Genomic DNA, 18,319 nt, shown 5'->3' with positions numbered 1-18,319 from the left:
AAAAAAAAAAAAAAAAAGAAAGATAAGCACGCAAACATACAGTGAAGATGCAATCCAAAATATGCTTTCTTATGTATGTGTTGATGCTAAAAAATCCAAGTTATTAATTTATTTTAGTTGATGGTTTAATGAACCAAATCCTCTTCCTTCTTCTAGATAAGATTTATGAGAGCTCACAGTTATACCTCTAGGCATCCCAGGTTACAACTCCCAAGCAAGGTTACATTAATAGTTACCCCAAATCCATTGGATCTATTGCCCATCCCTCACCTCCCTGCCTCTGCCTAATTGCAGGGAGGTTGCTCGGCTGATCCTGACCTGACTGCTGACAGGTCCTGGCCCTCTAAGGTCTAGGGACATCCCTCCTCTTCACAGTCACCCACTCAACCACCTTGCTTCTCCTCTCTGCTGAGCTCTGTTGGTCACTTCAATCTGCAGCAGGTAAGCAAATACTTTTCCCTTCTTACAGCCTCCTCTTTGATGATAGGGTTCCATAGCAGCAGGCCTTGGACCTCAGTGACCCAATTTTTATTTTCAAACCACAGTCCTCTCTTTGCCTCCGCAGAGGAGCTCGCTTAGAGTGAATTTAAAGGCAGCTTTGCACTCTACCTTGAGCCACTATTTCTTCAGAATATGCCGGCCCCACTGTCAATTCTATCCCACTCTGCCATAATTTGTCATCACTTACGGGATGACATATGTGTTCAGGAGGGAAAATGGGGACCTTAGGGTCACTTAGAGGAACGTTAATGTCCCTCCTACAGAAGAGTTTCTACAAACAGGCTCCTGTTTTGTACTTTCATCACTCATACACATCGGAATCCCAGCAATACACAGTTCGTGGTTTTTCCATGGAGCCCTTGGGCTCCCGGCAAAGCAGGGAATTTCAAGGAATGCTGCCTAACTGGTCACTGGTCCAGCCACAGCAGCCGGTTAAACATAGAAGCAGGAAATGCTGCATGATGACAAAAATCAAATTGAGGACAGGAAAAGAAAGAAAAGCAGGACAGAAGGAGGGAGCCACAAATCTATGCTGCGATTTTCCACGTGCTCATCTGCTAAAAGGGGGTTACATATTTAGCTCTGAGCTTCTGACACCCAACAGAAAAAAAGCAAAAACTGGTCAGATACTAGACACTCTTGTGTTTATGTAATAAAAGCCAAATTGCTCGGGGAAATGACAACCATTTCAGGGGCTTTGATCAGACAAGAACTTCTCTGCAGGAATAGTCGTAACAGAAACTCCATATCCCATAATGAAACAACATCCGCACAAGGGGGTGAATGGCCAATTTAATGAGACTTTTCTCATAATCATCCCCGTTATAAATTGACAGCATCGCCCAAACATACAATTCAGTAAAAGCTCACTGGGGCCCAACACAATGCAGTCCGGATACCTGCTCCCTATTGGTCTGACTTGACTCAAAGGTATGTTTTAAGAAATATTCAGGAGAGAAAATATACCTAATATGTATTTCAGGTAACTTTCTGAGTCTTCTGTCTCTATATTGAGAAATAGAGTGGCTATGAGCTCACGACTGTATAACCCAACAGCAACCGATATTGCCCTGTGAGTATCGCCTCTTGGCTTCATATTCCTTCCCCATTTCTGAGCCTTCATTTTCTGCTGTGCAAGGCAAGGGGCTGGATAAGATGATTGCAATGAACCTTCCAGTTGTAATATTTAAGAATTCCAGAGATTCAGAAAGAACTGGAACTCTGAGGAACCACAGAGATACAGACCCATGCAGTCAGCACAAGTACCAGCTAGGGTGTCATGCCACTGAGAGCTACCAAGAGGAGGAGAAATTAAAGCCAAGCTTCCCCTGGACTGAGAGCAGAAAACATCTAAACCCAATAACATCCATCTGTCTTGGCACAATTCCTAGGGGCCATAACACGTGACACACACAAAAAAGGTTCCAGACATTGCTGCAGGTTTATGGTAGGCTACTCAGGGCAGAGTTATGGTTGCAGAGAATCCCTGATATGGTTTGGCTATGTCCTCATCCAAATCTCATCTTCAGTTGTAGCTCCCATAATTCCAACGTGTTGTGGGAAGGACCTGGTGGGAAATAATTGAATCATGGGGGTGGTTCCTCCTATACAGTTCTTGTGGTAATGAATAAGTCTCTCAAGATCTGATAAAAAAAAAAGTCACTCGGCTCTCATTTTCTCTTGTCTGCCACCATGTAAAATGTTCCTCTCACCTTCCACCATGACTGTGAGGCCTCCCCAGCCACACAGAACTATGACTCCGCTAAACCTGTTTCTTTATAAATTACCCAGTCTCAGGTATGTCTTTAGCAGCAGTGTGAAAATGGACTAATACAGTCCCCAAAGACACTCATTTGGATGCTAACCTCATTCGGATTTGAGGAGCAGGTGACATCATTTAATTGATCTCAATCTCACTGCAATTATTTTTGGGAGGAACAAAACCCAAAAAACCTACCCCCACCCCAGAAGCTGGGCTCAGTTGAGGTTTGCTGAAGATCCATATTGAGGGGGGACAGAGAAGTGCAGCCACTGGCCAAGGACCCAGCACCTGCCCAGAAGAGCTATTTCCCTGGGCAGGCTGAGGTCAAAATGTGGCAATGGCCCCAGAGGCTCTGACATGAATCAGACATAAAAGTCAACAGAGAAATGGAAAACTGTAGCAAGGAAATTGGATTTTGAAAATCCATTTGGGTTTGGTAATGTATAGCATATCAGCATCTGTAAGGGAAGTAAAAATAGTGCAGGATACATACTTTAGGATACATTAAAGCATAAATAAAGTTTATAGTGTCAATCAGAATTTTTTTAAAAAAACATGAGCTCTTTTTTTGAAAATGAGAGAGGAATAGAATTCAATAAAAATAAAAATGTGTCTTCCTCTGCATTTCTTAGATATGATCCTGTGTATTCTTGAGCAGAATTAAGTTCTGTAGAGAAACTAAAGATTTCTTGGACTTCCACTGTGTGCCAGGCACCATATTTGAACTATGTAGGTCTATGTGTATTACCTGTATGTATATTAATGTAGATATAGGTGACTCCAACATCACCACTCTCTAAGACAGAGGTCAGCAAACATTTTTTGTAAAGGATTAGACAGTCAATATTTTTAGCTTTGTGGTCACACAGCCTCTATCACAACTACTCAGTTCTACTACTGCAGTGCAAAAATATATAAATAAATGAGTGTAGCTGTGTTCCAATAAAACTTTATTCACAAGAGGTGACAGCCTAGATTTGCCCAGAGGCTATAGTTTGCCAACCCCTGCTCTAAGAGAAAAGTATTGCTTTCTTCTTTGTACAGAGGAAAACTTGTCATCAGAGCTCCTAGGGAACTTACCCAGTGAGGTAAGTTAAACAGAGACATCACAGCAGTACAGCAGTACTGACAGTAACACCTCCTTATATTGACAGTTGAATGTACGGAGGCTTTACCTACAGTATTTAACCCTCACCACAAGCCCTGCCATTTTGATTGTACCATTTTATAAATGATATAGCAAACTCACCCACATGAAGGAATGGAGCCCTGGACTGGATGGTACCAAAGCCTGGGTACTTTCCATTGCTCTAACCCTGTACTCTTTTGAACACTCTATGTTCACAGAATCTGGTCTCACCCTGATGAGACCAGAATAGAAAGATATTCTTTTAATATCCAGCAGTGGAGCCAAATAAAAAAAAGAAAACTGGGCTAAACATAAAAAAAAAAGGTGGAACTGTGCCTTTCCTTGCCCTCCATGGTAGGCACTACTTTTGGAAGAGCTCATCATTTTGATGAACATGACCAGAGATTAAGGTGATTTGCCATGGAAGAGGATGTGCAGAAACACCCCCTCCCTGATCCATAACTGGTGCTGAAAGTCCTAGTAGCTCACTCCACATACATTCTTGTGATTCTTGGGGGAGATATCAGCACTGAAGACCCTGGGGTGAGGGAAGGAACTGAGACCACAGGACTGCGTCCCTCCAACTCAAGCTCCATGGCAACAGGGACATGCCACAAGGGTCTCTTTCCTCGGGGTCTGTCCCATAGTATGTGCTTGCACTTTATTGTTCAGTGAATGCCTGAATATATTAAAAAGGAGAGGAGCCAGGCTGGAGCCCCCAGAGAAAGTTCTCATCCACTGTCATCAGGTTTCTCCTGAGGGCCACGGTGAACCCAGGGGAGGCTTTGGTGGAGAATAGGAGCCAAAAGCTCAGAGGTCAGGCTAGACCCCTTAAGAACATTTACTCTTATTACATGAAGGGCCAACACGGATGGAGATTCTGAATCCAGAGAAAAAAGGGAAGTCCAAGGTTGTGCTAAGGAGGCACCATAAGGCCACCAGGAAAGGGAGAAGAGCAAGGTGAGACCATGGACAGGTGGAGAAGTCATTCGAGGAGAAATGAGAGTATCTGCAAAAGGACCAGAATGACCGCTGGGACCGCTAAGTAAACTGTGAGCAGAGCTTGACGACGGTTTGCAAGGACCAAGTAATCAGAACGCAAGGTCAAAGACATGCAGACAAAGAACTACTGAGCAGACACAAGTAACAGCCAGATCTGAGAGACAGGATAACCATGTTCAGTGCCTGGCACTGTTCTCAGAGTTCACCAATAGTAGCTCATTTAATTAGCACAATCACCCCACGAGATGGATATGATCATTAGCCCCCATTTTACAGACAAAGAAACTAAGGCACAGAAAGGTTTAAAAACAAACAAACAAAAAAACTATCCCAAGAGAACACAAATAACAGGTGGCGAAGCGTGGCTTTCAACCCAGACTAGCTCCGTCTATGCACCTACCCATTATACTAGGTTGCCATGGTGATGAACTGAAAATGTCACCTTGACCTCAAAAGGAACCTGTTGAGGGAAATAAGTGGCCGAACAGTTCTTCCCCGATGCCTGTAAAATGGCATTCAGTTCGTCTGCAGGCCTTCTGCCCTCAACTCCTTCCCAGGCCCAACATGCCAATCTGCAATTTTGGAGGACCAGGTATAGCAGGTAGGCTCTGCCCCTTCACCTCACAACGGAGGCCATAGTGTTATGGGAATGAGAAGAAATGGAGGAGGGTGCTTAAAAGTCAGGAAGGAAGTCACATGCAGGGAACAGGGGGCAGTGTGGGCCTCATGTAGTTATCATTGGTATGTGGGGAGCTCACACCTGTGAGCTGTTCAGACAGATTCAAGACGTGGCAAGAATAAATGGTTACAGGGGACCCAAGAGCAATGTGGTCAAAGCAGTTTTTGTTACTTTTTAACCGGGGCGGGGGGGGTTGTTAAACTTTTTCTATAAAGGACTAGATAGTAAATATTTTCAGCTTTGCGGGTTGTATCAGCCTACCAGGGCTGCCACAACAAAATGCCACAAACTGTGGGACTGAAACAACAGACATTTATTTTCTCACAGATCTGGAGGCCAGGAAGCTCAGACCAAAGCCTGGCATGGTCAGGTGAGGGCTTCCTCCCTGGCTTGCAGATGGTCACCTTTCTCACCGTGTCCTCACGTGGCCTTTCCTTGGTGCCTATGTAACCTGGTGCATCTTCCCCACCCAATGGAACTAAGGCCTCATGCATACCACCTCATTTAACCTTCTTACAGGCCTTATCTCCAAACATAGTCACATTAGGAGACATCTGCAAAATTCCTTCACCTTGTCACTAAGATAAGCTAATCAAGACAGTGAAATTCATCACATGCCCAGTCCACGCAAGGGGTGGGAAGTACACAGGATATGTACCCCCAAGGCCAGGAATCTTGGGGGCTTAGAATTCCACCCATCACAGCAGGCCACCTATTCTCTGTTACTGTCACATAGAAACAATACAAAAAGAATGGGCATGATTGTATTCTAATAAAACTTTATTAGAACTGCACATTGCATTTCATATGATTTCACAGGTCCCAAAATAGTATTCTTCTTTTGATTGCTACCATGTAAAAATGTAAAAACCATTCTTTACTTGTGTGCTATATAAAAACCAGTGAACACCCAGATTTGGCTGGTAGGCTATAGTTGGCTGACTTCTGCTCTAACAACATAAAAATTCTCAATTTTAGCAGTCACTGAATTTTAACACAGTTCATGTATCACCATTTGAGTGTCTGCCATGTGCTACTGACCCTCTCCCCCAAAGACTCAGTTGCAGAGTGTTCCTTCCTGACTCTGGGAACTGGAGGGAGGAACATGTCTTCCACTGTCTCCTGGCCCTATGGATAAGAGATTGAGTAAAGAACTATAACTCTTTAGATTTAATTAAACATTTCACCTACATTATAAGTATGTGTTCTTCATTGAAAAAGAGTAGTACTCCCACTTTACAGACAAGGAAACTAAGGCAGGAGTGGATGATGCACTCAGCATCAGATCAGGGACAGAGCCAAGACGCCAATCATGGGCTTCTTTCAGAGCCAGAAGGTCTGACAACCAAGGTGACCTACAGAATAGGTCCAGTTACAAAATTTGAAGCACCCCATGCAAAGCTAAAATGCAGTGTCTCTCGTTTAAAATTATTAAGAAATCAAGATGGTGCCAGGTGCAGTGGCTCACGCGTGTTATCCCAGCACTTCAGGAAGCCAAGGCAGGCAGATCACCTGAGGTCGGGGGTTCGAGACCAGCCTGACCAACACGAAGAAATCCTGTCTCTACTAAAAATACAAAAATAGCCTGGCATGGTGGCACATGCCCATAATCCCAGCTACTCAGGAGGCTGAGGCAGGAGAATTGCTTGAACCGGGAGGAGGAAGTTTTGGTGCTCAGATCATGCCATTGCACTCCAGCCTGGGCAACAAGAGTGAAACTCCATCTCAAAAAAAAAAAAAAAAAAAGAAAGAAAGAAATCAAGATGATGACAGCAGAACATTAAATCAAGCATGGGCTCTTCTCTTCTGAACGCCAGGACCTGTGTGACTCAGTGCCCTCTAAGCCAACCCTGCTCTGTGGACACATATTCTAAAGATAAAATACCTCAACCCCCCCAATCGTAGAGATTCCACCCTGGTGCCAACAAATGCTTTGAAGGCAGGGTAATATCTAGGCGGGGCTTATTAATGGTGAGGAACCTGTCTCAGGTAGCCAATTCTTGCCCCCGGAATGAATGTAAACCAGCCTTGCTTAAATTGAATTCCTTTTTTGAATATCTAATTGAATTTGCAGAAGTGTGTGCCAGGGGGGTGTTTAAATAAGTGCACAAATATGATAAGAAGGCCTTCACACCATTATATCTAATTCAGTAAGCAAAAATAATGGCAGGGCACGTTCCAATTAGTGTTTGATTTATTTGCTTTAACAAATCCAATTAGTAGAATGTTTTATAAAGTCATCCAATGTCAAACACTCATGGACTCAACAGATAGAAACAATACTCCTAATATGAAAAAATGTTTTGAAGCTCTTTGAGCAGTGAATTTATTATAAATAAGATGATGTCTCTCTGATGGCTTGAGCATTCCCCAAGGACCAAGAAAACGGTGTCTGATCTGTTCATTCGGTTCTTTTTCTATGAGACTTGGTGCAGCAACTCAGGTTAATGTGGCCCATTTCGCTAAATCCAGGAATGGAAACAACAAAGGTGGAAGTTAGCCAAGGAACTTCAAGGGAGAATAATGAACTTGCTGCTGGGTGTCTTCTAGATCAGAGACGTGTTTAGACTTCCAAGGCAGCACAGCACAGTGGGAAGCCCAGGATAACAGAAACAGCAGTGCCCTACAACCTAATCTGACGCCTTCATGCCCTTTCCGGTCTCCAGTTTTCTCACGTGTTAACTAAAGAGTTCAGTGAGGTTAAGCGGCCCCAGAAATGCCCACCTTGGGTAGTGGATAATGTTCTTTGCCCAGAAAAACACGTAACCAGGTAGCAATTAAAGCTATGAACTCCAGAGGCAGCATCTAAGCTCTGCTATTTTTATTTAGTTACGTGACCTTGGCCAACTTATGTAACTTCTTAATATATATTTTATTGCACTTTAGGTTCTGGGGTACATGTGAAGAACATGCAGGATTGTTGCATAGGTACATGCATAGCAATAAGGTTTGCTGCCTCCATCCCCATCACCTATATCTGGTATTTCTCCGCATGTTATCCCCCCCAAACTCGCCACCCCCCACCATCCCACCCCTAGTCCCCACCAAGAGACCTCAGTGTGTGATGCTTCCCTCCCTGTGTCCATGTGTTCTCACTGTTCAACACCCACCCATGAGTGAGAACATGCGGTGTCTGATTTTCTGTTCCTGTCAGTTTGCTGAGAAGGATGGTTTCCATGTGCCTCGATTTTCCCATCTTTAAAACTAGGATAATAATAGCACCTAACTCTTAAGGTTGTTATGAAGATTGGGTAATTTAATATTTGTAAAGACTTAGAAGAGTATCTGGCAAATAGTTGGTGGCAAGTGTTTGTTAAATTAATGTTTAATCCCAATCTATAAATTAGAAATGGAAAAGGCAGATGTATTACATGTATTCAGCTGGCATCATCTTACCAAACAAACAAAATGTTTTAAAGAAACTGTGTCTCAGTCTGTCCACCACATCCCACATTGATCAGCAGGGCTGATTGTGGTCTGCGACTGGTCTGCGTTGGAAATCCCAGCTTCTGTCACCCCTCACTACTATGTGACTTTGAGTAAGTCACGCAGCCTCTAGGGCCAGCATTTCTTCACGTGTTACAGAAGCAGTAAGTTAAACCCTCTCCAAGAACCTTTTTGTTGTTCCTGTTAAGAGGCAGGGTCACGCTCTGTCACCCAGGCCGGAGTGAGTAAACATAGCTCACTTGAAGCCTGGAACTCCTGGGCTCAAGCAATCCTCCTGCCCCAGCCTCCCAAGTAGCTGGGATTATAGGTATGTGCCACCATACCTGGAGAATTCTTTAATTTTTTGTAGAGATGGGTTTTTCCTATATGCTCAGGCTGGTTTCAAACTGCTGGCCCTAAGTGATCCTCCATCCTGGGCCTTCCAAAGCACTGGGATTACAGACACTGCCCCCGACCTCCTAAGAATCCTTTGACTTCTGACATCCTGTGGTGCCTCCCTCCGTGGTGCCTAGCAACATTTTCTGGGACACAAAAAGTACCAGGTGTTCCCTGAAAATAAAAGCCTCTGTTTAGAGCAGCTTCTCCACGTGGTCTGCTACGGGCCTCTGTCTGGTGCATTTGTACCTCATGAAAAAATAATATCATGGGTATGGCAAGCAGATTCTGTCTTCTTAGAGGCCCCGGTCTTCCCAGCCACCAGTTTGTAAGCAGACACGGCGATGCACCATGACCAAGGAGAAACTGTGATGAAAGAAGGAGTACCTGTGCTGGGTCAGTGCCAGCCCCAACGTGCCAAGGAGAGGCTGAGGGGACAGGGGGAGAGAACAGCCACCTTCAGTTGAAACAAGTGAAGATGCCTCCAGATGGGGGCCAGTGGAGAGTCCAACTGGCCTGAAAAGTAGTCCCGCCCAACCCACTGAGTCTTCTTTCCCAAAAACAGCGTGGGAGCAGACGCAGGGATTCCACTGCACTATCAAATTTAAAGAGAGAAGGGATGGTCTGGCCCAGCTGCTAATTTTACAGGTGGACAAACAGGCATAAAAAGGGCAAGGCTACAAAGAAAAGGGGCCCCAAGCCAGAGCTCTGCCCACTCAGAAGCCAGAATAGCATCTTTCATCTTTCTCATTTTTATTTTGAGGGAGCAGTGAAAGAAACAGATGGTCACGGGTCATCCCCCATCTCAGCGAAACTTCAGATCAGTCGGGAAAAGGTGAGGAAAGGTTTTCTCGACACAGAAGGATGGACTTCAACTGGTTCCTAGCAGCTGTGTCAGTGTCTGAAGCCTGCAGAAGCCCAAGCCAAGCTCTTCATGGTCTCCGGGTCTTTGCACTTGCTGTTTCCCCATAGAACAGTCGTGCCCTGGCACATGATGTGGCTGGCTCCGGGCATCTTCCACATCAAAAATCAAATGCAGAACAGCTTCCTCCCTTATCGAGCCATTCTCTGTCATACCACCTTGTTTATGTTTGACAGGGCTGTTTCTCAAACCCCTCAGTTATATTCTGAAACTGTTTATTTACTCATTTAAGTATTTTCTGTCTTCCCACTACCAGCCTAATTCTACCCGGGCAGGAAGTGTGTGTCCATTTTATTCACTAGACTCATCAAAGTACCAGTACTTTAACTCTTGAGAGCTTGAGGGAAACTCTATGAATGCTCATGAATGAATGAATGAATGAATGAATGAAGTAGAATATGAGGAAGTGTCAGAAGTACAAGACTTGGTATCAGAGGATGATGCATAGCTTGGTTATGGCACCTTCTTTGTGATCTTGGATGTGTCAGGAGAAAATTTCTGAGCCTCCACTTCCTCATCTTTAAATTGGGAACAGTACAGCTTGCATATACTGGGAACTTACTACCTGCTATGCACTGTGCTAAGCCATTTCCATGAATTACCTCATATAATCCTCGAAAGAGCCCTACTTTCAAAGTAGGTACTATCACCATCCACACTTTATGGATGAGGAAACCAAGCACTAGTTAAGTAACATGACCCAAATATCACAGCTAGGAAATGGCCAGGGAGATTCTGCAAAGCACTGGAACAGGCAAATTGCCCTGCAAATCCACTGAAGTGGGGGTTAGGTCACATTCTGAGGGTCACAGAGCTAGCAGGTGGTAGAAGAAAATTCTGAGATTGGTCCACCTCAAAACCCAGCTTGGCTCAAGCTAAGCCATATTCACAGAGCCAGCAGGGCTAAACCTAGGTCCTTCCCATTCAGCCAGGTATGTGTGAGGTCCTTTCCCCAGTAAGAAGTTATAATCAGCTGTCTCCACATGACAGCTCTTGAGTGCTCCCCAACAGTGAGCAGGCAGAGACTCCTAGCAAAACATGGATGTCTGGCTTGTCCCCAGTATGAATGCCCAAGTCCCGTCATCTCTCTAACCCTCTCCAGCACTTCCTTTCATCACAGCCATGGCCTTGAGTTCTGATTGGCTAAAATCTTACTTCAGTTTACCATGTCCCCCATCATACTTCATTCCCATGGCACCAAAATTGGTAATGCCACCCAGAGCCCGCATCACATAGAAGACCGGAGATGAAATCCACATGGTTGCCCCTCCTCAGTGTCTTCATCCATGAAATGTGGATAATAATAGTACATTCTTGATAAGCTGTTATGAGGATTCAATAACATGTAAAACCGCACAGTGCCTGGCACATAGCAAGCTTGCAACAAACATTAGCAATTAGGACTCCCGTCACAGAACGTCTCACACACACACACACACACACCCCCTTCCTTAAAAACATAAATTTAAAAGAACAAATGAAACGCTTGTTTATGTCCACACTGATAAATACATTTCTACACTTAGATAGCCAATGACATAGACTTAACACCTGCAATCCCATAGCTGTCTACATGAAAGCTCCTGGCAAGTCCCCCACGATCTCTGTCTTGTTTAGGGAACCAGTTTGGATCTTCTGCTCTGGCTTAGCATCATTGCTAGAATACACTGACTTGATCACAGTGGTAGCCAGAGTTCTGTGTAAGATACACCAACCCCACAAGACCCCCATGGACCGCTTCATGCCCCTTCCTCTCTGGGTGCCACTCCTCCCGCCCCATCAAGGAAAGGAAGCAGGAAAATAAATACAGAAACCAATGTCTTTCTCCAAATCAGGAAGTTTTTAACACACAGTATACCAAACTATGATCTGTAAACTAGAAATCTAACCTGCTTCCTATTTGTGTAAATAAAGTTTTATTGAAACACAATCATATTCATTTGCCTGCATACCATCTATGGCTGCTTCCCAGCTGCAGGAGCAGAGTTGAGTAGCTGTGATGGAGACCAGACGGTCTGTAAAGGCTGAAATATTTACTATTAGCCTTTGCTGGAAAAAGTTTGCTCATTCTTCCTCCCAAAGGCCTGAAAGTAATCTAATAGCTGTCACCCAAGGCATGCAGGAAACCAGGAGACGGATGATGGCAGCTTATTTTTGCTAGTCCCAAAAGTTGCTACTGCTACAGGAACATCTGGCTTTCTAAAAACCTCTTCTTCTGAAAGTGACTTATTTTTAACATGCAATTTTTTCAGAGGGAAAAAAAAAAAGAACAGAACAGAACAGAATAGAACTAAGGTCCACAGCTTCTGTTGGCAGGCGTCCCCTGGCAAGTTCCAGTGCCTAGGACAGTAAGTACACTGTCCTGATGCTCAAGGTCAGTAGAGTCACATGGTCCACACATGACTCTCTTTGAAACTCTGGAGTGTCCTTTGACCCCACTCCACATCTCAGCTCCATTAGTGACCTGGCTTAGAGAAGCTCAGGAGAGACAGGAGCCATGTGCTCCCACCTTGGCCCAGTGAGGATCAGAGGGAGGAGACGACCCCAGCAATCCCCAGGAGAGAACATCCTGGGGTCATGCAAAGCTTTCTCAAGTTCCACCCCGGGAAAATCAGCCTCTGGTGCCCACTCAATAATTCCGAACCATTAAGTGCCAGGTACTTTCCAACCACTACCTTATTTTGTCCTTAAAGAAGTCGTGTGAGTTGTTCTTTGAAATTTAAGGCAAGATTTTGCAAAACTGGACCCTGAGGCTCAGAGAGGTTGTCACTTCTGCAAGGCTACACAGCTTATAAAAGACAGAGTCAGGACTAGAATTACATTCAATTTGACCCCAAAGCACAAACCCTCTCAACTATATCATAGTATCTCTTGCATGAAATTCCCACTCCTCCCTATTACCCTTGCTGAATTTATTCAACCCATATTTAGATTCCATTCATTAATGCTAGATCAAGTGTCTGGTACTAGACTTTATTCTAGGTATCAGGGATAAAGCAGGGATTGACAGCTATGACCTCTTTCTCCATGGAGCTCATCTACTAATAGGGGAGATCAACAATGGGAGCAGGGAGAGAAGTAAAGCAGGTAAGGGACCCACCTTGGCTCCTGACATAGCATAATGCCTTGAAGATGTTAGGCATGCAATAATCATATGCATAAAGTAGGTATGGAAATGGATCCTTACTAAGCAGCTAATCTTTGCTAGGCATCAGGCCAGACATTCCATGTAATCTTATTTAATCATTAACAACCATCCTGTAAATCCAGGAATTAATCATCACCATTTTAAAGACAAACTGAGAGTCCAACAAGTTAAGAATCCAATCCACATTCCCTACAGTTGTGGATTCTGTTTTCCTTCCCCCAAAGCCATTATCTTGCTGCTGCACAATGCTATCCGTGCAGAAGCCCAAGGAACATTTAGGACTGGCTGACAGATACTGGTTTATGTACTCTGTTTTTATAAGTATATTAACATTTAATTACATAAAGTAAAGACTAGGGTCCCACATAGTCAATTAAACTTGATAATAGCATCCAGCATTCTATAAATCACCAAACTGGTAATTGTGTAGATAAAATATTATTGCGGTCTGAGGTATTATCATAAGTACAGTTGGTTGTTGGAAGTCCTCTCAAAATAGTGAAGCTTTAGCAATGTAGTCGGTAGTTGCCAGTTGGACTGCATAGACCTTGACCGTTAAGTGTGCATTAACTGTAGGATGGAAGGTTTTTAAGGACAGAGTACAAAGAAGCCTCAACTAAGCTAAAGCTCAAATTATTTGGATACCAAGACTGGGTCACTCCAAATGGAGTGGTGGACTTAGCAGGTTTTGAGGTCATAAGGATGGTGAGGGTGCCTTGGACAACTGTAATGACAGCTGAACTACCATGTCACCCACTTAAATCAGTAAGTCTTCCGCTCTTCCTCTCAAACATTGACACTTTGTTCCCCTGGATAGGCAAATCTCACCAAGGTAGAATTGTACACAAACAGGAAGCTGGCAATCTCCTAGTAACTACAGAAAGTGATCTTTGATGAGTTTCAAAGAGAGACAGTAGGGCAGTCACTATGGTTCCTAAGCAAAAAACCAGACCCTCTACCTCAAAGCTGCCTCATCTCTACCTCTCTGTTGCCCGAGAGTTCATGTAGATCCAGGACATATAAACATGTTTCTCCTCTTTGGAACAAGCACTCAGCAACTTCCAGCTCTATGCATATTTTTTTAAATCTGCAAAAGCCCAAGGCAGACAATCCTATGAGGGCAGCCTCTGCCAACATGACTCCACCTCAGGCTAAAACTCTTTGAAACAGAAATGAACTTCTAACAAAGCTGCGACTTGCTAAATCACATAATAACTCGGGGCCTGACAGGACGCAAACGAGGCAGGTGGTCTTGAAGATTGAGGATTTGCCTGAGAGAAAGGAGTCCTGCATTAAAGACTTGGCTCTGCTTCCAGCTGGTTGCATGACCTTGGCTGAGTCGTTTTCTGTTTAAAATGGATCTGGCTGGAAGCTCCTGACGGTCTCCCACAGAACCACTGCAAAGCCCGTAACAGCCGTGGAAGAGGTGAAAACCTCCCACAGAATTGAAAACAAGGTCTTGAGAAGGGAAGGGGGCAGGGAAGTGCTGAGAAGAGAAGGGTGGGTCCCTGGCTAGGGCTCCACCCCACGAACCTAGGTGAGGACAGGGATTGCTGTTTTCACGCTCAAATGTTGCATTTCCCAAGACGGACCCTAGCCTGCCACACCCCCATCCTGTGTCTATAAAAACCCCGAGACATTAGCGGGCAGAGACACACAAGCTGCCAGACGGTCAGAGGAACACATCAGCAGAACACACAAGCATCTGGACATCAAGAGGAACACATCAGAGGAAGAAGACACAGCAGCTGAACATCAAAAGGAGCACACCGGCAAAAGGAAGTGTTGGCAGGCACTAGCAGATGCTGGCAGACTGACTGGCAAAATGGCATGGAGTTTGGCTGGGTGGTCAGAGGGGAGCACCGAGGTTGAGTGGCCCGGCTCCAGGGGAAAACCACCTTCCCACTCCATCTTCCTTCTGGCCCCCACATCTGCTGAGGGCTACTTCCACTCAATAAAACCTTGCCCTCAGCCTCCGAGCCCACGTGTGATCCGATCCTTCCGGTACACCAAGGCAAGAAACCCCCGGGATACAGAAAGCCCTCTGTCCTTACAAGGCAGGGGGGTCTAACTGAGCTGACTTACACAAGCCACCTAGAGACAGCTAAACTAAAAGAGCACATGCCCACTGGGGCTTCGATTGTAAACATTCACCCCAAGATGCTGCCATGGGGTGGGAGCCCCATAGCCTGCCGGTCTGCATGCTCCCCTAGAGGCTTGAGCAGCAGGGCACCTAAGAAGTGAACCACACCCCCAGCGCACACCCTGCCAGGCGGACAAGAGAACTTTTGCCATTTCAGACTCACAATAAAAACTATCCACTTGCATCTGGAGGAAACAAAAATGGATTTTAAGATGCAAATGGCAGACTACCTCTGTTACACTCTTGTTCTAATCTAGGGGAAAAAAATGTTAAACCTCATCTGCCTGGAATTAACTAAATAAACCATGTGTTTCTTCCATATTGTCAACCCCTAAGTTCAAATTTTTAGCATCTAACCAGGAGCATAGCATGTCCCAGGCCCCCTAACGTAAGACCTGGTTTAGGCACCTGGAGTTTCTCTGTTCCTAACAACTTCCTACCTACAGTCAGAAAATATAACCGTGGCGGGGGGGGGGGGAATAAGAATTATTATGAGTAAATGAAAAAATTAATATAGTAGGGGGAAAAAAGAAATCACTGCAAACATTTAAAAAGAAGACCTCTGAAAATGATCTACCAAAAGAACCCGAAGAACGCTTTAAATAGTGTGAAGCATCCTAAACAGGAGACAAAGAGATGCAGCTCTTTGTGAAACAAGAAGATAAAGCCACACAGAGAGACCTCGATAACCTGAGAAACAACAGGATTAGGAGACAGGTCGGTGTGTTAACAAAGGATCTCAGGGAAAGTAAAAATGCAAAAAGCGGAATCAAAATCAGCATATCAAACCCTACAACCTCAGCGTTGACTGGAATGAACAGAAGCAAGCAAAAGTAACAAACCACAAACACTGAAGGGTTTTTAAATGTTTTTCTCATTGACTTAGAGGATGCAATACAATTTGAGCCCACCCAAAATGCCAGGAATTTATATGCTACACCACACGTTCTTAAGAGAACCACGCAGTATGAGATGAAGTGAAGGAATTTCGGAAAACCTGGCAGTATCTGCCAGTCAGCATGTCAGGGGCCATGGCATGAGAGTGCTACAAAAAAGATGAAGGATGCCCAAGCCAGTGTCCTTCCAAACATAAGAACACTTGCGGAAGAGGAAACAGTCTGAAAGTCGGTGAAGTACCGATGACAGAGTAGTCCCCCATGTCTTCTAGGCCTCTGCCCATGAGGAGCTGCAGCTGCACTAAGGCAGAAAGAAGCAAAGCCCACATCCTAAACATGCCCCACTGGGACAGCAGCACAAGAACAAGAGATGAGCATCTTCAAGACACACTGATGCCCAGCCCATGACCATGTGACCTTGGACAAGTTACTTAACCTCTCCCAGCTTCAATTTCCTCATCTAAGAAGATAATAATCATAGCCACCCAGAAGCACATTGGAATTTGGTATAGCCCGAAGCTTAAACACCTTAGGGAGGATACATTTTTTAAGAAAAATAATATAAACTTACAAAACAGACTATTTGACATGAGAAAAGAAACCACAACAAATAAATTTCTAACAACCAACAAATACCACAAACATTGTACAATCCAGAAAAACACTATTTTTATAAATTATCTAACAATATTCTCCCCTACATTTCTGGACACGTTTTCTGAGATGATCTCTTTATGACAATAATTCTGCAATATCTTCTTTTTTATAGAGAGACTAGAAACTTCAATGTCCCTTCTAGCGAGCTGATTAATATTTGTTTGCTATTATTAATATTTTTAAAGTCTCCTTCAAGTTCACAAGTCATTGTTTATAGAGAGTCATGTAAACTTTAAGGCTGTGTTCAAATTTGGAGAAATCTCTATCAAATTTCTCTCATGTGTATGCTATACTATTTCAGGGTATTACAAGTGTTATTGTGCACTGAGTAATCAAATGATCTTTGAATTCATGACATTAGGCATGTGTGTGGAAGGCACTATCACACCAGGGTAGCTAGTATTGGTTTAATTATACACAAGAAAATACAGGATGGGTGCCAAGGCTCTTGCTTATAATCCCAGCACTTTGAGAAGCCAAGGCAGTAGTATCACTTGAAGCCAGGAGTTGGAGACCAGCCTGGGCAACATAGCAGATCCCATCTGTAAACAAAATAAAAAATTAGCTGGGGGTGGTGGCACATACCTGTAGTCCCAGCCACTCAGGAAGCTGAGGTGGAAGGATTATCTGAACCCAGGAGCTTGAGGCTACAGTGAGCTATGATCTTGTCACTGCACTTCAGCTTGGGTGACAGAGCAAGACCCTGTTTCTAAAAGTAAGTAAGTAAATACGTACATATAAACATACATACATACACATATAAAATAGAAGTATCTATGTGTGTATGTATACTATCATCTATCATTGATCTATTGATCTAGCTATCTATATTCTATTAACCCAAGCTAAACTTCAACTTCTGCTTATCTAAATTTCTAAAATGCCCTGCCTGCTCCAAAACTGCCACCTCCCACCCCTCACCCCTAAAAGGAAATTATGATGAAGGGGAAGTTGGAGTGGAATCACACAACAGTCTTTGCCAACTGTGGTTAAAATTATCTTACTTCTAATCACTTTATAAAATATCTAACTATCTGAACACACTGCACACAACCCTTCCCAGGGCCTTGGAAGGGTAACATGATGGGGGGGGGACTCTGAAGCTTACATCTGGTAGCTCCACAGGTACAGGGCTCTGAAATGCTCTCAGAGATATACAAGAGGTGTGGCATGTGGCTGTCTCTGGCAGTGATGGATATCCTCATCTGCAGTCATGCCACATTTCTGATGGAGGCACCTGAGACCCATCCAGCATTTACCAAGCTCTACTGCACCTGTAAAGCTGCGTGTCTCACCTTTCCAGATAACATCAGACCTCAGGCAGGAGATGGGATGGGCCTTGAGGGACAAGATTACCAACATTCAGTTGCTTTCACACAAACATGTTGGATTTCACCTTGGGGAGAAAACATGCAACAACCGTGCCAGAAAACACTACTATTGTCCACAGCTCTAGCAAAACACTGTAATTCAGACTTTGCCCAATTTGTTAAAATTTGCTGACGCCTATCGGTATTTCAGAGTCTCCTCAATTTTCCCATTGCTCTCCTCTTCTTTTCTCCCTAGCAGCTTCTTCCATGCCTCAATCACACCTTTGAATCGTTTATGGGGACACCATAAAGCTGGTCACCTTATCCCCCTCAATCCTTGCAGTTTGT

The 18,319-nt window shown here is 44.2% G+C and overlaps 1 protein-coding gene across 13 annotated transcripts in view; it reads right to left on the bottom strand.

Annotated features, from left to right (window-relative positions):
- PTPRT (protein tyrosine phosphatase receptor type T) overlaps window positions 1-18,319 on the bottom strand; it is a 1,128,992-nt gene that overhangs the window by 824,917 nt on the left and 285,756 nt on the right. The window lies entirely within an intron of this gene.

Source organism: Cebus imitator, unplaced genomic scaffold (assembly GCF_001604975.1).
Source record: "Cebus imitator isolate Cc_AM_T3 unplaced genomic scaffold, Cebus_imitator-1.0 Scaffold141, whole genome shotgun sequence".
Taxonomy (NCBI): domain Eukaryota; kingdom Metazoa; phylum Chordata; class Mammalia; order Primates; family Cebidae; genus Cebus; species Cebus imitator.
The sequence above is the reverse complement of the archived record's forward strand: the minus strand, read 5'-3'. Positions and strand labels throughout refer to the sequence as shown.